The sequence below is a fragment of the Hordeum vulgare genome, chromosome 7H (assembly GCF_904849725.1).
Source record: "Hordeum vulgare subsp. vulgare chromosome 7H, MorexV3_pseudomolecules_assembly, whole genome shotgun sequence".
In the NCBI taxonomy this organism is placed as follows: domain Eukaryota; kingdom Viridiplantae; phylum Streptophyta; class Magnoliopsida; order Poales; family Poaceae; genus Hordeum; species Hordeum vulgare.
In genome coordinates, this window is record NC_058524.1 from 372,334,831 (window position 1) to 372,356,534 (window position 21,704).

Genomic DNA, 21,704 nt, shown 5'->3' on the forward strand with positions numbered 1-21,704 from the left:
CGGCTTTCGAGGCTCAAGTCTTGCTTCAATGAAGCAAGTATGATAACCCATGGTTTATCCTCGCTTTCAGCATGCCGGCTCCCACGTGACAAGACAATGTTTTAACCTTGCTAATTCAGGGTCCACAATGGATTGAATAGTCAAGAGTACATGGAGTCACCTGATCGGAGTCACATCAAACATACCGGCAGGTTTAACCATCTTCTGGCGTCTTTGCCGATCAAGAGGTTGAAAAAGCTAAACTTGATGAATTGGAAGCCCCCAAGTGACCTATGATCAATAGAAATGCCCAACATAAGATTGCGAAAGGCAATGCTATTAGTGCTAAACAACCTGGGGCCAATAGCCCCCACATAAGCTGGCTTAATTCCATTAACCACGATATGATAATCCAATAAAGAAAGATACCCATGTTTGAACAACACAGTGTGGCAGCTGAACTTGTTTGGCGACCTTTAATTTTTCACCCATAAGGAAGCAGCCCCTGGGTTCCGGGTTGTCTTCCCTGCAATGACTCGGAGTTCTTGAATTTGTTGAAAACACCCAAATCTGTCGATCCGTGACTGTGTAGCCCTGGAGTCTTAAGTCAGATCATGGAGACAACTTCAGAGTCTTCATACTTTGTTGTGGCATAAGTCGACATAAGGTTGACGACCGAACAATGGAGATTACTCAAACTAAAGATGATTTGTCGAGTTGATGATCTTCATGATGCACATTGTATATGTTTTGGCAAATGCCATGGACAAATTGAGTTCATATGCCTTATGAGCCTTGCTTTGTTATTCTCATGTAGTCCGACTCTCCTAACTCCTCGAGGGCTATTTTTTTCTTTGAAGTTGGCTTTTGAATTACCGCTCAATCTTCGCCGGATCAAATTGTAGTTTCTCTAGGGATACTTCCTTCATGGCAAGATCTTCTGTTTCTTTTGATATGTTAAAGTAGAATATATCACTGGGATAATAGGCCAATGCGTCTATCCATTAAGAAACCTGGTGCGAGCGGAGGCTGGCATGTCTTTTGGCGATGTTGGGTAAGACATGATTCTTAATGTCACTTTTTCCATTGCTTCAATGTTGTTGAAAGAGATGGTCTATGGGGGTGGCGTGCGTCCGTCCGTTGGAAGGCTCGAGCGATCAGGCGCGGCTCCGGCGTGTTGATGTAGGTCGGTCCATGGAGGCGGCGGTTTGAACGCGTCCGTCGGGCGGCTCGAGCGAGCAGGCGCGACACGGTGTGTTGATGTAGATCGTCCCACTCGGACTGTCATGCGCGTACGTTGGATTTTCCACCACATTCAGACAATGGTGCTGCCTCCTATTTATAAATTATCCTGCATGTAAATTTGTACAATTCAATGTATAAATTTTTTTGATAGAACATATTCGTGTGAAAAAAATTATTAGAAAAATATTTCCTGATGATAGTTTTCGCTTGATGACGGACGCATCCAACTTGTGAAAGAATAAAAGAAATGACCGAAGAGTCATTCTCATTGATTGAAAACTGGGTATATATACCCTTCTTACAAGGCAGTTAGAGTTACAATGTCGGTAACCACAACCGACGTAAACAACCGACTTAAGCATTGATTACTAGGATTAAATTAATCCTTAACACTCCCCCTAATCTATGCTAGTCTAATACGCTTCATCTTGATAAAGATTCCTTCCGGTATGTGTTTGCGTTGAGAATGTTCATCTTCTTCATTTTGAGAAAGACATGTATAATCTTTATTGTCTCCTCCAAAAACCCTATGGGAAAAATATGAGGAGTATAGTATAGATATGTTGCTAAAACTCCTTTAAACCCCGTGGGAAAAATAAGGAGAAAATGATACAACATATAATGATTTATTGTCTCGTGATAACTCATTTGCGAAAACCTCTATAGAAGGAGAAAACTCATTGGTGAGTTTAGAGAACAATTGATATGTCTTGAGTACTTCCTTTAAAAACCCCGATAGGGAAAATAGAAAGTATAACATATGATGTTTCATAACATATTGCCTCATTAAAAACCATTATGAGAAACTTTGAGAGAAAACTCATAGGGGAAAAGAGTGCAATCATACATGCCATTGAAAACTCCTTTATAACCCAGTGGGAAAAAAATATAAGGAGAAAATGATATGGCATATATAGATACTTGTGTTTATATTATCTCGTTAAAAACCTTTTATAAGAAACCGTTAGGGAAAACTCATTAAGGAAAAAAAGAGTACAATATATGCAATCTGATGATTGTTAATAGGTTATAGTTTGGGAGATTACCCCCCCTGAACTTTGCAAATATGGAGGATGTCTCATACCATTGCCATTGACATGAACATGAGATTGTGTATAATCTGTTGGATTATCACAATATTTTGTTTGCAAATTATTTCCACAATTTTCTATAATCCATGAGGATAAGTAATTTGTAAGATTTAGAAAATTATTTTGTACGCAACAAAACTGAGTATGAATTGATTCATACATTCAAAAATTATAAAATCTAATGTTCAAGAAATAGGATATTGGACATTACACTACATGTAGTAGTACAAGTATAGGTAAACAATATTTTGGGAATAATCAGGATATTACATGAGGTCTCCCATATTACTAAAAAAATGAATTACGCAAACATATCATATGCGCAAACGAATTGATCATTCTTTTCTTGCACCATATTTTTGGTTCTCCTGCTGATGAAGATTTACCAGAATAGTTTCTCGTCTTATGTTTGCAAATTTTTAAATATCCCAATGAACTTATTTCCCCATATGTTTGAGGGTTTGGTAATCGTATGTACGATATTTATGTAACCACACATTTGACAAACTTGAGAGTTGTCTTTGTGATCATATGGAAATGATCAATTTCCAATTAAAAGATAATTCTGTCATTGGTTGTCTTTAGCCTCCACTTTACTTTGAATTCCTCATGGTTCTATTTTGTGACCATTGACTTGCTTCTCAATAATAGCAAATATTTTTAAATAATGGTATAGCACCCGTTGGGTGAATGTGATGATTTTAAGAAATAATTTGTTTATTTACCATGAAAATGGTAATGCCATCATAAGAGGATGTAAAGTGTATTATGGGCTATTCAATCGGATTCAAATATGAAAAATATCTGATCACAAAATCTCAACTTCAAGTTGATTGTATAATTACCAAAATTGTAAGGTGCGGTAGACTTGAGGCCTTGAAAAAATATTGGGTGATCATTCCAAATGTGCTCATGGCAGCATGTTTCTCTTAAGGGAAATATTCAAGGTGAATAAATATTCGTCCATTATGTACTTAGTTTGAGAACTAAGTGAAGTTGGTGACAAACGAAATACATACAAACATAATTAGCTCTTAAGAGAATAGCCATGACACATATTCCGAAGTAGGAGTTATAGTGGCCACAAATGCCGCATGTGGATACAATGACTGATGTCATGAATCATCTTAAAATAAATACTCCCACCAAATCATGATTTGGTGTATTTGGAAATGTGAGCCATGTGTTACTTGAAAATGTAATGCATTTATTTAATTTACTACTATGAGTAAGTGGCATCAATGAAGAAATGATTTGTTTGGGAACAATCATGTTCAAGGTGATCCTTGATGAACCTGGGTGTATCCTTCAATATACCACATGCGATGAAATTGTTGCTAATGTTTTGGAATTCATTCTTAAGGAAGTGTGTGACTTGAGAGTCACTGCCAAAACGTATAGAGTTTGTGTATTTCACATTGGTTAGTCGCTATGAAAGTATAATGACAATGTGATGTGGACCTTGTAAAAGTGTTGTGACACTTAATCATTGCCATAAATTATGCGATCCATCTTGATGGATGGACGAAACTATAATTAGAAATAGTGTCGTAGGCTTCATTGCCATGTATTTTACCAATGTAATAGAAGGTAATCAGACGTATATGCTTATATTTTCATAATTTCCTATGACATATTCAAGAAAGCGTGCAAGTATAATATTTACTATGAAAGTAAATTATTTTAGTGAACAACAACAATAAATGCTTCGGGGGAGCAAATTCTAATACGGGTGATACCATGTAGCCATATGTGTAGACCTCTATATATATAGGATAACACTTTGAAGATAATCACCAATATGGTGTAGATCTTGCAGTAATAGAAAACATAGTCTCACATTTGCCAGTAGATGTTCATAATTCTATTACCTTATGTTATGCTATATTTAAGAAAATCACTTTGAAGGTAATCATGTGTCAGAGTGACATGATATAGACCTTGCAGTAATAGTGGATAATCTATAAAATTTACAGTAGATGCCAGTATTATCATATGATATCTTGAGATAGTCACATCAAATATTAATATTTGGAAGAGCACATTGAAGGTAATCATCTTATCAAATAACAAGATGTAGACCTTACAGTAGTGATGAACAATCTGCAAACTGTGCAGTAGATGTCATCAATACCTTGTGATTCGCAAATAAATTTTGATGATGATACTCATTATGAAACTTATAACTCCGATTTGACTTACATTTAAATTCAAAAGGAAAGTAAACATGCTTTGGAAATATATAGTTATTGTATTGAAAATTCAAAGTGCATTATGCCTGATAGCTTGATTACGTAATACAGTAATCTAGTGAAACGCAAAGTTTGTTAGCCTCAAGGGTGACAAAAAAAATTATATGAATTTAGCAATACCCGATCAGTATTTTCATGGACTTGTGTGTAGTTGGATGAATTCCGAGCACTAAATTGCAAAATATCCAAAGGGATAAGATTTCTTATCGATTCCTGCTTGAGGATACGAATCAATTGATTCGTTCGGCTGCTCCCCTTGTACGCAGAGGCCACCGCCGCGCCGGAGGGCGCTGCCTTGGGCCGGTGGTAGCTCCGCCGCCACGGCTCGCATCCGGCAGCAGCCGTCATGCATCCGTGCTACTGCACGTAGACGCGTAGTAACGTAGCACTACCGCGTCTCGCAGCCAGCGGCCGCAAGACGCGCTGATGTGCCACATTCAGTCGAGCGCCCCGCGCCATGCCGACGACACCACGCCACCACGCGCTGCGTTGAGGGTCTGCGTCACTGGTGTGCCGGGTCGACGATGCCACCACGCAGGAATCGAGTCTGCGACGAGACTGAAGGCCACGAAGTACTTGGTATGGATCTTCGAACCATTAGCCGTGGATGCCAACGTCCTTGCTCTTCCTTCTTTTTTGTTCGTCTTTTCTCTTCTTATGTTTCATTAAAGGATGCGTACATTGCCAAATTTCCTGACAACTAAAGATGAAAAACAAGGATCAATTCGTTGTAGTTCTCCATTGCTCAACTTCATAGAAAAAAAATGTAGTCGATTTCAATGTCCTCTTTGGACTGCAATCAATTCGTTTCTTCTTTTGTTTTCATCATAGAATCGATGAAGGATTGGAGATTGATGCCCCCTTTGTCCGTTCGCCGATTTGGGAGCCGACGAGGTCAAGATGGACGCTGGCGTTGAAGCCGTGCCTCCGTCGAGCCGGAGGGCGTCGATGTTGCGATAGCCATGTGCCTCGTGGTCGTTCTTTCTCGCTGACGTTCGCCTGCCTCGTCGCGCCACCGCGGATGGCTACCCTGCCGCAGGCCGGCCGCTTGCGTCGCCGGTTGGGCTGCAGTACAAAGGCAAGTCGCGTTGTGCTTCTTCGATGCAGAGCGAAAAATGCTGATAACGTGTGAAAGAATAAAAGCAAAGAATAAAAGCAAATGACCGAAGAGTCTTTCTCATTGATTGAAAACTGGGTATATATACCCTTCTTACCAGGCAGTTAGAGTTACAATGTCGGTAACCACAACCAACGTAAACAACCGACTTACGCATTGATTACTAGGATTAAATTAATCCTTAACACAACTAACGAGGAGCATAGTTTGGTGTACGTATGCTCTGTGCTGAAGATTAGTCCAAGCAGACTGACCAGCCGACCTCAGCTCCTTTTGATTTTTAGTCCGTCTCAACATGGGTAGCCGGTGCCCATTTCTTTCCCTTGATCTATCGGCCATCCAGCCCCGCGAAGGCAACAGGCGGCGCGGCAAGCAGCCGGCGAAGGCCTCGTGTCAAACCGGCGGAGCATGAGCGAGGCCACGGAGATGGCAGCTCGACGGTGGCCAACAGCTTAAGGCGGCAGCAGGGCCAAGGTGTAACCACTCACCAAGGACGGCTCGCGGGGGAACGTCCAACTGATGTAAAAGGCCGTGGGCCAAAGGCCGCGGGGGTTCGGCTCATGCGGCCACGACACAGGGCGAGCGGAGAAAGCGGCTCCATGGCGGCACGAGAGGGTGTAGAATCGGACTCAGGGTGGAGATGTGATGCTGCGGTCGGAGGTGAGCCGGCAGAGCATGTCATGACCAGTGGCAGGGCTGGCGTTAAGGCGAGTGAGTGGAGGCAAGGTCTGGTGATGGCGGAGTGTGCGGCGGCTTGGGCGCGCTAAGCGGGTTTGGCGCGGGTATAGGCTCGCACGACGGAGAGGCAGAGCCAGCCTGTTGCAGGTGTGGGATGGCAGGATTGGCCTTGCGCAACAGCACGCGGAAGCGGGCAGCGCGACGGCTCAAGATGTAGTGGAGGCAAGCGGTGCAATGGGGTGGCTCGTGGAACGCGGCGGCGGTCAAAGGGCAATGCCGGTGGGTCAGCTTGAGGCGAGGCTTGGCAAGGTGAGGCCGTAGATGACGTGGAGTGGCGGGGCAGAGACATCACAGCAGGGCGGCGGCTCGTTGGTTGAAGACAGGGCGACCCAAAGACAAGGTCACGGCGACGAGGAAGGCGCCGGTGAGGGCAGCTCGAGGCAAGGCCATTGTGAGTCGTGCTCGGACATGGCGAGGCAAGTACGGCTAGGAAGCGGGCTCGAGACTGGAGTTTGTCAGGGCGAGCAGCTGCTCCTTGCGCCCCGAGCACGATCGGATTAGAGGTACAGTCAGCAGGTTGTAAGGATTAAAATGCTATATTTTTGCTGAGTTGGATGATAGAGAAGAGGAGAGAGAAAGGAAGAGGTCTCTTCGTGAAGAGCTAGCTCCAGCACGTGCTCCTAGATGCTTTTGTGAGAATGAAATGTGGGGCATATATGATAAAAGTAGTACTCTTTTATAACTAATTATTGTACAAGCTAGCTATAAGATGGACTATAAGATGGCTTGTAGCCAGCAGTTGGTTATACTATTAACCATGCTCTTAGGTGGAGCATGCTGCGTTTTGGAAGAATCGAGGTGGATCATGCTAACCATGGACACCGAGAAGCATATCGGGGACGTCACCTACTTGTCCCTGATGCGGTATTGCTGGCCACCCGTGGTGGATGTGGGGAAACCAGATGCGGTGGATGCCGGTTGTCAGTGAATGTCACGGACTAGGCAGCCAAGTACGCAGCGATGGCAACCGCCAGTGATGGCGGGAGAAACCAGGAGGCGCTCGAGCATGTTCGTGTGGAGCTGTGTAGGCTTGTGTACTGCCGCCATATGCGTTCCAAGATCCAGCCGTCGTCGTCCTCGTTGTTTTTGGTCCAATCCCGAGATCTGACCGTGCCCGCGATGCATGTGTGCGGGAGGAAGGGGATGAAGGCGGCTTGTTATTGATGAACTTGGCTTCGGCCTTCCCCATTAATAGTAGCATATGGGAACATATAGATATATATTGATGTGACTCGGCATACGGCTGTAGTAGCAAAAATCCTGTCGATCTCGACGACGCACGATAGCAACAGTAGAAATAGATCTCCTGTTGGGTTTCAACAGATCGCATCGCATCTGGGCATGCAGAACGACAAAGCCTAATTCAGATTCGACAACTCTCCTACTCTTCTTCATCTGAACAATCGCGAGCTTCTTAATCTATGAAGAGCTCCCTTCAAAAACACAACACCATAGTGCTATGCCCCATGTTGGCTGCCAACTTCGTGTTTTTATCACGGTAGATGTCCTCATGTAAGGACTTAAGTGTGAGGCCATCGCAACTATGTGGCGGCTTGAAATGGGTTGGTAGGAATCGAGAGACGTGAGTTTATCCAGGTTCGGCCCCTCCGAAAGAGGTAAAAGCCTACGCCCTGCTTGTGTTTCAATGACGATCATGATGAGGATGATCTCGATCACAAGGGTGCGGAATCGCTACCTCTAACCTTGAGGGTGCCTAATTTTGCTATCTCATGATTTTTCTTCTCTATACCTAATTTACCTTGCCCTCTTAGGGTGCCCTGCCCCTTCTTATATAGGTTGAAGGGGTAGGTTTACATAGAGCCTACTTGGACTAACACTAGTTTCTCTGGAATCCTAATCTAGGTCTTGCTTCTCTTGGAGGGAATTCTAACTCTTCTTGGGCCTTCTGTGTGATCCGCTTTTACGCCGGCTTGCACACTAGGCCTTGGGTCATTCCATCCCGATTGACCTGGTGAACATGGCACCTTGCATCAGTCGTCAAATGATGGGCGGGTCATCTCCTGGCTGGGTCAAACTGTGAGTAATATCCCCGACGGGAGTGGTACGACATATTGAACGAATTCCTCATGAAGAAAGGCTTCAAACCCGGTTCACCCAAACCAACTCTTTTCACAAAATATTATGACAATGAACAATTTGTGTGGCAAATATATGTGGGCGATATCATCTCTAGTTGTACTAACAAACATTATGTTGATAAATTTGCCTACTTGATGGGTGAAGAATATCAAATGCCCATGATGGGGGAGCTCAAATTCTTCCTAGGACTACAAACTCATCAACAACGTAACGACATCTTCATTTCTTTAGAGAAGTACCTCAAGGATGTCCTGAAGAAATCCAGCGTGCATGAATGCAAAGGCGTCAAAATTCCCGTGCCTACCAATGGCCACCTCTGCACTAACAAAAATGGTAAAGATTTCTATCAGCTTGTGTATCGCTCTATGATTGGCTTAGTGTTTGCATGTATGCCCGTTTCCAAGCAACACCGATGGAATCGCACTATAAGGTTGTGAAGCATATTCTTTGATATCTAGCTCACACACCAATTCTTGGATTATGGTATCCCAAGGGCTCAAATCTTCATCTCGTTAGATATTCTAACTCTTACTATGTTGGTGACCGTGTGGCTTGCAAGTCAACATCAGGCACCTGCCATTTCCTCGGACGATCCTTAGTCTTTTGGTACTCAAAGAAGCAGAACTGCATGTCACTTTCTACTGTTTAAGCTTAGTACATTATTGCTGGTTCATGTTGTGCTCAACTGCTATGGATGAAGCAACCCTCAAGGACTACGACATCAACATGAAGAATGTGCCACTCTACTGTGGCAATGGTAGTGCAATCAAGATTACATACAACCCAGTGCAACACTCGAAGACCAAGCACATCCAGATTCATCATCATTTTCTTCATGATCATGTACTCAAGAACAACATCATCATCGACCATGTGAAGACTGAAGGACAACTAGAAGATATCCTCACTAAGCCCTTTGATGAAAAGAGATTTTGCAAATTGCGGTGTGAGCTAAGTATCCTAGAATCTTCAGATGTTGTTTGAAAGGACACACATCCTAACACTTATGCAAAATTGATGACTTACACTACAGGAATCACCTTTTTTGTCGTCTGCCGCCACAGACGGCAAAGACAGTATCCCTGACGGCAAAGACAATACCACAGACGACAAAGATTGTCACGGCCGGTAAAATTTCTGCGTCAGCCTACGACGGCATAGGACCTTCTTTGCCGTCTGCCCCCCCAAAGCGGACGGCAAAGTTCTTTGCCGTCAGCTTTCATTAGGAGCAGTCGGCAAAGCTTTTGAGACGGCAGCCGACAGGCGTTGCCTCCGTTAGGGGTTAACGGAGCCTTTGCCGTCTGCCTTTCCCCGTGAATCTTTGTCGTCTGCCTCCCCGTCAATCTTTGCCGTCTGCCTTCTCCTCCCCTCCCCTACCCTCCATCTTTGCCGTCTGCCTCCCCGTCAATCTTTGCCGTCTGCCTTCTCCTCCCCTCCCCTCCCCTCCATCTTTGCCGTCTGCCTCCCCGTCAATCTTTGCCGTCTGCCGGGTCCTCCCCCCCCTCTCCACTCTTTGCCGCCTGCCTCCTCCTCTGTGCCCTCTTCTTTGCCGTCTGCCCCCCAGGAAGCGGACGACAAAGAGACTATATGGCCAGCTGCTACTGCCCAGGTTGCACAGCTGGGCGCCACGTGGCGCCTTTGCCGCCGGCTGGCTGACGGCAAAGGCCTTTGCCATCAGCTGGCAGACGGCAAAGAGCCTATATTGTCACATTTTTATTTATTTTTTCTATTTCACAGCACATATACATATAATTCATAGCACATATATCATAAATAGATCACAACACATATATGATATACATATAAAGCTCATCAATGCCATTTGTTCATCAACGTACATCCCATATGTCAAAAGAACCAACACATACAAAGTTTCATCCATATATACATACATATAGTTGCACATATATTGTTCATCAACACATTGTTCATCAAAACATACAAAGAACCAACACATTGTTCATCAACTCAAATAAAAACGGAAACTAAAGCACTCCAACGCCAGCTTCCATGCATGTAGCATCCAATCTGCAAAATGGGAATAAGAAAGTCAGAAGAAGAAGAACAACAACATATATATTACAAATAAGCTAAATTGAAGAAGAAAGAGAAGAAGCAAGAAGAGAACAAGGAGAAGAAAAACAAGAAGGAGGAGGAGGAGGGGAAGGGGAAGGAGAAGGAGGAGGAGGAGAAGAAGAAAAAAGAAGAGAAGGAGAAGAAGGAGGAGAAGAAGGGGAGAAGAAGAAGGAGAAGAAGAAGGAGAAGAAGGAGGGCTCCTTCTCTTTCTTCTTCTCCTCCTTCTCCTTCTTCTTCTCTTCTTCTCCTCCTCCTCCTTCTTCTCCTTCTCCTTCTCTTCTTCTTCTCTTCTTCTTCTTCTTCCTTCTCCTTCTTTTTGAGCTAAATATTCCAATTATGTCATTTTATAGGAAAACAAGCTAATTATATAATATTCATAAGCTAACCAAGGTTCTTATGCCATTTTGAGCTTATTATGATATTTTGAAGCTAAATGGGCTAATTATGTCATTGTTGGGTTAATTAAAATAAGGATAATATGAAAGAGGATAAGAAAGAAAATGACATAAGAAGAAGAAATCAAGAAGAAGGAGGAGGAGGAGAAGGATAGAAGGTCCTTGGCCTCCTCCTCCTCCTCCTCCTCCTTCATCTCTTCTTCTTCTTCTATCTTTTCATTTTGCCTATTTCTTCTCCTCTTCTCCTTTTGTTGGAGCTAAATTACCTAATTATGTCTTTTTTAAGCTAAATATTTTAATTAGGTCATTTTAGAGGAAAACAAGCTAAGTATATAATATTCATGAGCTAATCAAGGTTTTTGTGCCATTTTGAGCTTATTATGGTATTTTGGAGCTAAATGGGCTAATTATGTCATTGTTGGGTTAATTAAAGCAAGGATAATATGAAAACGGAGAAGAAAGAGGAGGAGGAGGAGGAGAAGAAGAAGAAATCAAGAAGGAGGAGGAGGAGGAGGAGGAGGAGGAGAAGGATAGAAGGTCTCCTCCTCCTCCTCCTCCTCCTTCTTCTTCTTCTTCTTTTTTTTCATTTTGCCTATTTCTTCTCCTCTTCTCCTCTTGTTGGAACTAAATTACCTAATTATGTCTTTTTTGAGCTAAATGGGCTAATTATCCCATTTTAGAGGAAAACAAGCTAAGTATATAATATTCATGAGCTAACCAAGGTTCTTATGCCATTTTGAGCTTATTATGGTATTTTGGAGCTAAATGGACTAATTATGTGATTGTTGGGGAAATTAAAGCAATTGCAAGGATAATATGAAAGAGGAGAAGAAAGAGGAGGAGGAGGAGAAGAAGAAGAAATCAAGGAGGAGGAGAAGGAGGAGGAGGAGAAGGCCAAGCTTCTTCTTTCTTTTCATTTTTCCTATTTCTTCTTTTCTTGTTGAAGCTAAATTACCTAATTATGTCTTCTTCGAGCTAAATGGGCTAATTATCTCATTTTAAAGAAAAACAAGCTAAGTTTGGAGGAAAAACTTACCGTAGTGGTCATCAAGGAGGAGAAGCACCATGGTTGCTCGCGCCGGCTTCGTTAGGAGACTGTTGCCCTGGAGAAGGGTCGTGCGATGCTGCTCGGGAGTTATTCTGCAGAAAAGATATTTTGCAATGTCTCAGTTAGCATGATGACACTCAATTATTAATACTAGTTTATAATAACTGAAGAGAAGACGGGCATCGGCGGAGGGACTTGACCGCTCTTCTCGCACAGACCCTGAAAAATGGGTCGTATTAGTTAGTATTGAAACAGACATTACACACATGATTTGGCTAATGTGAAAAAAAACATACCACAAAAAGCTCGTACAGGGCCCGTTGACCCGCCTCATTCCGGGCCCTCTCCTCCTCAAGCAATCGTGCCGTGGTCTGGTCCCTCTCATCAAGAGCAGCCTGAAGAGCAGCCTGGCTTGCCAATCTCTCTTTCTCAAGAGCAGCCTGGTTTGCCGCTCTCTCTTTCTGAAGAGCAGCCTGAAAAACCATTCCTCGTTACCACAGTAATGATCTATGGTGACACACATAATGAAATGGATGAAAGTGTTCTTAGTACGTACAACTAACCTCAATGGCAAGTTCGACTGGCTGTGGACGAGGCGTTATCTCAGGACATCTGCTCGACTGGCGCGCCTTGATCTCCGGAAGAGTGAGTGGACAACGTATTATCCCATCTCCAATGGCTATCGAGCCATGGGGCCTCCGCCACCAGATATCATCACCAGCTCTGGATCCAAAGGTTCCTGGCTAGGGTTAAAGTCATCCCCTTTCGTAGCCTTCCCCGCGTCCCTGTATGCCACGAGCTTCTGGTGGGATGATATGTTGGTGAAGTTACTGGGATCATCCAGGTCAGACTCAGAGAATGCCTTCGCCTTCTTGTACGAGGCAGTATGGGCCATGCCATAAAGGTCGTACAAGTGTGGCATCTCAGTCTTATTGTGATGCACCTAAAAGAGAGGAATCAAATATTAGCATCAAGAATGAATTGCATGAATCTTGAAGCAAATCACATACCCAGTTTCGTCCAAACTGAAGTAAGTTGGCGCTGCCGTGATGGTGTGGCACACCAACCATTTGGCTACGCCAATCCTTCGCATTCTCGTGGACGGCTCGCCAGCTGTCTGTGCACCACTCATCAACCAACGCCTCCCAACAATCCATCTTATCCGCACACCATCTCGGGGGCACCTGTAAGTTATTAGAAAGAATTTTCAGCGCTACGCCTTTGAATGAAATCAAGAAAACTACGTAGAAGGACTTAAGAATAGGTAATTACCTTCATGTATTGCTCCTTCTTCAAAAACTTTCCGCGGCAATCCTTCTTCTCCTTCTTAATACCACGCGTGGTGTAGTAATCTCGAATAGCCTGCTGCCTAGCCTCGTGGCGCAAGTTCTGTAGTAACCGCCTACACTCGACCTCTAGAACCCTGGCCGCCTCCTCCTCATATCCATCCTCACACCTATAGAAGGTCTGCAATCAAACGTGAAAACACCGATTAGTACAATAATTAGGTATATTGTTAATTTTAGATTCTGTAAAAGAATAATTTACCCAAAAGCTCCTGATCACCATCTCGGTCCTCGTGTGGCACAAGACACCATCTATAATCTCCTCCGGCGGGGCCTGCGCAGCCTGGTAGTGCTCCCAGGTAAATCCTAGTGTAGGAACCTGACCCTCACCAGGCAACGTGACAAACCCCGGGAAATTTGTCCGGCAAAGCACACCAAGGACGGAGTTCGGCCTGCGGACTCCAAGAGGGTGTACCCATCCCCTGCAGTATGATAAGGTCAGCGCATTAGATATTTGAACAAACTTGAAGGCAAAAGCTAAAAAAAGGGTAAATGTACTTACCTATCTCCTTCAGGTTTAATCACCGGCCTTTGCTCGCGGGTAGCCGGGGCGATCGGGAGACGTGTACTACCACGCTTGTACATGGTGGCCCCGTCCACCTGCACATCGCCCTCACTATCCGTAAGCTCATCCCCGCCCCCTGAGCCACCCGGACCCTCGGTCCAATCCGGTAACTCGGTACGATCCAGCCAAGGCTCCCATCCGGCCCTCTCCACGTCGGGTGAAGCCTCCGGAACCGTAGTCTCCTCTGGCTGCTCCTGGGCCGAATGCACCTCGACCCGAGTCTGCTCCTGGACCGGAGTCTCATGGGACGAATGCCCGTGAACATCAGGCTCCTGGACCGGAGTCCCCATAGCCTCCTCCGCAAACGGGTCAACCATACTAGTCCTATGCTCGGGTGAATGAGCTGGTGGTGGTGGCGAGGACGGCTCAACAGTCCTCCTGGATCTTCCGCGGCCACCACCTCTCCCTGTACCCTTCCCCTTCCTCCCTACCCGACCAGCACCTCTCCCAATGGGCAATGCCGCCGACGAAGAAGAACCCCCGGCTGGTGTCGAAAGACTGTCTGCCAAGGCTCTACGGAGAGATAGGGGTGGAAGGGAAGTACCACCCCTCGTGCGGGGCGCCTGGGAAGAACCCGTCGAGCGCTCTGGACCCGCGCCCACCATCAATAAATGAATGACTGACATGAATAATAATATGTACATGAATAATAAAGATTATAATATATATAATTTAAGTTGTGAATCTTACAAACTAATAATCATCATCAATAAATGCATCATCATCATCACTATCACGCATGTCTTAATGAATGACGTGCTCATCGGGTTCAACGGCGTGAAGTTGTGAAAGGCCTTCCTTTAATCGTTGAAGCATTGACAGGTCATCCGCATCAGTAACCTCTACGAGTTCCAGGTCTTCTGGTTCCGGCTCAGGGCTGGAGTCGGATTCATTGTCGCTGTCTACTTCCATGTTCTTGGATGAAGCATGGCGGTTCTTGAAACGTTTCTTGAAAAGACGTGCTTCTTGGAAGAATTCTCCATCATATGTGTCTGGGTTAATGTGAGGTTCATAATCCTGTTCATTTGGGAGAGGTGGTCTGACATGTGGCGGCACTTCATAAACAACATACCAACCTTCCAGATTCTTATCCGTTTGGCATGCCCACGGTAGATAGGAAACTTGGGTCGCGTGTTGAGCCGTAATATAGACATCGGGAACATCTAAATGGGTGTTTGGATTGATTTCGACTAGTCCTATATGTTCATGAGTCCTTCTAGTCTTTTTCGGCTGGAACCAATAATATTTGAAGACTACGACGTTCGGTGGGTTTTCACCATAGAATTGAAGTTCATAAATTGCTTCAACTCTTCCATAATACTCGATAACACCTTCGCCGATAGCAGAGACACCACAATTTGTAGATTTCCGGTCGGGCATAGATAGCTCTTTGCCAAAGGTACGAAAGAGATACCCGTTGATGTTGTATTTCTCAAATGAACGGACCTTATAGTCAAAACCACTAGCGACTTGTCTCAATTCGGCGTCCATAGACTCTGAATTAGCCTACAAGTTTAATACGAAACGGTTGTTGCATTAGCCGCAAGTTAGACCAAGAATGAAATGGTCCATTATTGATAATTACCGTTTGTTTGAACCAAGAGATGAAACCGGGATAGCCGCCTCCTGTCTTTGACAGAAGCTCATACTCTTCGACGGAATCATTTTCGATCACCGCTCCATCCGAGAATTTGATGACGTAACGACTGTTTGAAATATCCGGGAATAAGAGCAGTTCAAATGAATTAGAAGTTACGGGAACATGTGCCGAGAACTCACTCGATGTACGGCCGCACTTCTGTTAGGTTGTTGAAGATATACAACGAAATGTTCCGCCATTCTTCGATATCCAACGTTATTGGTTTCGAAGCACCGGCTGGTGCGAGCTTCCCTTTGAATAGGCTGAGGTTGGACCCACCTTTTTTAGGGTCACCATCATTGTGCCGAGGCTTCGGATTATGCAAATGATGATTTTTGGCTTCGTAGTGTGCTGTCATAAAGTTTGCCACCTCCTCAGTAATGAATGCCTCAGCCATCGATGCTTCAATTCTACGCTTATTTTTACATTTAGCGCGAAGGGTCTTCTGCATTCTCTCAGTTGCATAGCACCAACGATCTTGCACGGGCCCACCCAATCTTGCCTCGGTCGGTAGATGTAAAATCAAATGCTGCATTGGATTAAAGAAGCCCGGTGGAAAGATCTTCTCTAACTTGCACAACAACTCCGGTGCAAACTCCTCCATGTCTTCTACCACGCCAGGCGACAATTCTTTCGCACAAAGAACACGGAAGAAATAGCTCAGCTCCGCCAGTACTAGCCATTCATCCTCAGAAATAAAGCCACGTAACATCACCGGTATTACCCGCTCTAGCCACATGTGCCAATCATGACTCTTGAGATCAAAGATTTTTAATTTTTCAAGACTCGCTCCCCTCTTTAGATTCGCTGTATACCCATCGGGGAACATCAAGTGCATTTTGACCCACAAGATAATTTCCCTCATAGCTGGCCTTCCAAGATTGAACCAGGCCTTTGGCTTCGACCACTTCTGCTTTCCTTTGCCTTCTCGCATGTTTTGTAACGGTCTATGACATAGTGTCTCTTGATCGACTCTAGCCTTAATATTATTCTTTGTCTTCCCATCTATGTCGAACAATGTACCAAAAATAGCCTCTCCGATATTCTTTTCAGTGTGCATCATGTCGATATTGTGTGGAAGAAGCAGGTCTTTGAAGTAAGGCAGATCCCACAAGCATGGCTTGTGAGTCCAGGCATGTTTTGAATTATACCCCTTGAAATACCCTGAACACTCTGGATCAGGCTCAAGGGCGTTTAACTGATCCAGGATCTGTTGGCCTGTGAACGCAGGTGGTGCCAAGTTTTTGACAACTTTAGCTTTGGTAAAGTTCTTCTTATCTTTTCTGAACTGATGGTCAGGATCCAGGAACTGTCTATGCAAGTCAAAGCAAGAATACTTCCGACCCTCCTGCAACCAATGAAACTGAAGAGCTGCCTTGCATTGGGGGCACGGGAACCTTCCATGCACACACCATCCAGAGAATAGCGCATACGCTGGCAAGTCATGCATAGAGTACATGTACCGCACATGCATTTTGAAGTTTTCTTTTCTAGCGGCATCGTATGTCTTGACCCCATTTTCCCAAGCTTCTTCCAATTCATCCTTAAGCGGTTGCAGGTACACATTCATATTCTTCCCCGGATAATTGGGCCCTGGAATTATCAACGTCAGAAATATGTTCTTTCTTTGCATAATCTGCCCGGGGGGGAGATTGAGTGGAATGACAAATACAGGCCAACAACTGTATTGGGTTGCCATCATGCCGAAGGGATTAAAACCATCCGTGGCGGTGTAGACTCGAGGATTCCTTGGATCTGCCGCTTTATCCTGATGCAATCCATCGAAATGTTTCCACGCTTCCCCATCCGATGTGTGTACCATCATCTTATTCCCATCCGCATCTAGTTCGGTTCTTTTGCCCAATTTGTGCCATGTCATCTGTCTGGTTGTCTCTTCGACCATGAAAAGACGTTGAAGTCTTGGTACGATTGGCATATACCGAAGAACACTAACTGCGATTTTGGTCTGCCTCTTCTCACCCATACCGTTGTCTACCAGAAGATACCTGCAAGACTCGCAATTGGGACAATAGTCCAAGTGTGCATACTCCTTCCTAAATAAGACACATCCTTTCTCACATGCATCTATCTTCTCATAGGGCATCTTAAGTACACGAAGTATTTTGTCCGACTGGTACAGGTTTGCAGGCATGACATGGCCTTTGGATAGGATACGTCCAAATAGTGTCATCATCGCGTCGTAGCATTCTCTTCCCAAGTTGAACTGAGCCTTCAGAGCCATTACTTGTGCAATTGCATCCAGCTGACAGAGCTCAGTGTGCTCATGGAGAGGACGTTTTGAAGACTCCAACATTTCATAAAAGGCCTTTGCAGTTTCCTCCATCTCATCTTCCGAATCCCGAGCATCATCAAAGTCTTGCACCATGTCTTCGATCCCGGTACCATGCTCGTCCGTGCGACGACGGACCACCTCAGCTCTTGTGCGTTGTATAGACTCACCATGAAATGTCCACACCGTATAATTTGGCTTAAAACCCCTCCTCTGCAGGTGTTTAATCATTACAGCCTCTGTCGTCTTTTTATAGTTGTCGCATCCAGGACAGGGGCAATAGTTTCTTTCCTCGCCATTTGCGAATGCGGCTTTCACAAATTCCTTTGTTTTTAAAAACCATTCTTTCGTCATCTCTGTCTGACTAGGGTGATCGGTATACATCCACGCACGATCACTCATCTTGCGTAGCTACTAAAGACAAAAGAAATATATTTATATATAATTCAGCATTTAAATTCATCGGTTAATCAGGTTCGTCATTTTTATTACGTCCAGGCAACCTACACGCTAATAGGTAAAGATAGGTCCTAATCCCACCCGAGTATGTGTAGATTGGGTTCGTTTTCCCATGCTCTGCTCCGGATCCAACACAAAATTTCGGCAGCACCTCCCCGCTGGTCTCCTGATACACGTTTCCGTAATAAACAGAGAGGATGTGCATCCGGAGAACAACAGGGAGGCACTGACGAAATTCCGCATCGGATCCAGAGCACAGCATACGGGAAAACGAACCCAATCTACACATACTCGGGCTGTCCATGGATAATGTTGGACAATTCGAAAGGATGACGGTTATAATATGCAAAGACATGCATATTTATAGATGTCGCCCTTTCGAACGGGAGACGCATACTGGTCACGCATACTGATAAATTAATTGAATTACCTAAATCTAGAAAGTTTCATTCGAAAACCGAGCCACGGTAAATGAAGGGGGGCGGGGAGGAGATGAAATTTGTACTGACCCACGAATGCAGGGGCGGAGCTCGTACAACGCACGGGCAGGTCTTCGCACAGCAGACCTCACAGCGACGAGACAACTATCACATGTAAATCCTTTGATCAACACAAATATTCCAATTATGTCATTTTAGAGGAAAACAAGCTAAGTATATAATATTCATGAGCTAACCAAGGTTCTTGTGCCATTTTGAGCTTATTATGGTATTTTGGAGCTAAATGGGCTAATTATGTCATTGTTGGGTTAACTAAAGCAAGGATAATATGAAAGCGGAGAAGAAAGAGGAGGAGGAGGAGGAGAAGAAGAAGAAATCAAGAAAAAGGAGGAGGAGAAGGAGGAGGAGGAGAAGGATAGAAGGTCCTTGGCCTTCTCCTCCTCCTCCTCCTCCTCCTTCTCCTTCTTCTCTTCTTCTTCTTCTTCTTCTTCTTTCTTTTCATTTTACCTATTTCTTCTCCTCTTCTCCTCTTGTTGGAGCTAAATTACCTAATTATGTCTTTTTTGAGCTAAATGGGCTAATTATCCCATTTTAGAGGAAAACAAGCTAAGTATATAATATTCATGAGCTAACCAAGGTTCTTATGCCATTTTGAGCTTATTATGGTATTTTGGAGCTAAATGGACTAATTATGTGATTGTTGGGGAAATTAAAGCAATTGCAAGGATAATATGAAAGAGGAGAAGAAAGAGGAGGAGGAGGAGAAGAAGAAGAAATCAAGGAGGAGGAGGAGGAGAAGGCCAAGGACCTTGGCCTTCTCCTCCTCCTCCTCCTCCTCCTTCTCCTTCTCTTCTTCTTCTTCTCTTCTTCTTCTTCTTCTTCTATCTTTTCATTTTGCCTATTTCTTCTCCTCTTCTCCTCTTTTGGAGCTAAATTATCTAATTATGTCTTCTTCGAACTAAATGTTTCAATTATGTCATTTTAGAGGAAAACAAGCTAAGTATATAATATTAATGAGCTAACCAAGGTTCTTGTGCCATTTTGAGCTTATTATGGTATTTTGGAGCTAAATGGACTAATTAATTCCAAAAAACTAAATACCAAACATGTGATCTTCTTGTTGTCTTCTCCTCCTCCTATTCTTCTTCTTCTTCTTCCTATTCTTCTTCTTCTTCTCCTCCTCCTCCTCTTCTTCTTCTTCCTATTCTTCTTCTCCTCTTCTCGTCCTCCTTCTCCTCTTCTTCTCCTCCTCCTATTCTTCTTCTTCTTCTCCTCCTCCTCCTCCTCTTCTCCTCCTCCTCCTCTTCTTCTTCTTCCTATTCTTTCTAGTAAGCTAACTAACTAACTAACCTAACTAACCAAGCTAACTAAACCTATCGCTAAACCTAGATAGCACTAAACAGCAAAAAAATAATAAAAACAGAATCTACCACTAAGTAACTAAAAAATAATCTAGCTACCACTAAATAACAAAACAAAATCTACCACTAAACTACCAACTAAATCTACTAATTAACTAACTAAATCTACCAACTAACTAAACTACCACTAAAACTATTAATTAACTAACCTACCAACTAAACTATATATGCCACAACAACTACAATAACAACAACAACTACAATAACAAGAACAACTACTACAACAACAATAAAAAATCATGCCGGTAGTTATAATCTAATTCCAAAGAACTAAATACCATAAAATAAAAAATCAAGGGGGCGGGGGTGGATGGGCTTACCGGCAGTGGGGCTGCGGGGGCGGCGCCGAGGCCTGCGGGGCAGTGGCTGGGCCGGCGGCGCCGGCGGTGGGCTGCGGCGGCGGCAGCAGGGGCGCCGGCGGTGGGGCAGCGGGGGCGCACCAGGGGCACCACGGGGCGCCGACGGTGGGGCTTGAGGGGCGGCACCAGGGGGCGCCGGGGGGGTTGTGGGGCTTCGGGGCGGCACCAGGGGCACCGGGGCGGCGCCGGGGGTGGCCGGGCAACAACGCTGGCGGCGTTGGGCGTCGGGGGAGGAGAGAGAGAGAGGGAGGGGCCGTTTGAGAGAGAGAGAGGGCCGCGGTGGGGGCGGGACAACCGTTACTAGATTCAAGATCTTTGCCGTCTGCTGGCAGACGGCAAAGAAGGCGCCAGCAGACGGCAAAGAAGGGAGTAGGTTGACCTAAGGTTCCCCCGGCCAGATGAGCTTCTTTGCCGTCTGCTGGCGCCTTCTTTGCCGTCTGCCGCAGACCGCAAAGAGCTGACTGCTGGCAAAGACCTTTTTTGCCATTAGCTAGTTCTTTGCCGTCAGTTTTGCTGAAGCTGATGGAAAAGAGTGTCTTTGCCGTCCGCTAGCTGACGACAAAGAATAGGCAGACGGCAAAATCTCTGATTCCAGTAGTGTTAGATGTGAAACACACGAAGTAACGTTTTTGTTCAATCAGTGAAGAATAACACTCTAAGTGTGAATAAATTAATGAAGAATTTGATTCTCAGGACCCTACGACAACTATACGTGGTGCCCGAAATTATCATTCTTACATGGTGGGTCACGCCACCAATCCAATTTGAAATTCTCCAAGTTGACATTCTTCAAAGTTGATATTTTTCCAAATTCTTCAAACTTTTCAAAATGTGTTCTTCATTGTCTATATACTTATTTGTGAACTTTCAAAGTCCTCAACAACATTCACTTATTGCTAAGTCTTCATATTGGTTTTTTCTCTAAGTGAATGTGATCGGACCCATTTCCCCCTCTATGTTAAGTTCAACCCAGTCTGTTCTGAAAATTTTCATATGTGTTCCATTTGAAACTCGTTCAAACTCTTCGCTGAGTCCTTGTCAGCTGAAGAATTTGCGAACAAAGTCCTCATAATTTATTTCAAAAAAAATTCAGCCGTTACCACTCAAACTACACCCACTACCACTATTGGATAAGCACGATCTC

General features: G+C 44.4%; 1 long non-coding RNA gene across 1 annotated transcript; it reads left to right on the top strand.

Moving 5' to 3' along the window:
* Nucleotides 1-4,749: 4,749 nt before the first annotated feature.
* LOC123411994 lies at nt 4,750-5,758 on the top strand. The gene is made up of 2 exons (XR_006613378.1): nt 4,750-5,146; nt 5,399-5,758. It is a non-coding gene; the product is annotated as an uncharacterized LOC123411994 (long non-coding RNA).
* Nucleotides 5,759-21,704: the final 15,946 nt, after the last annotated feature.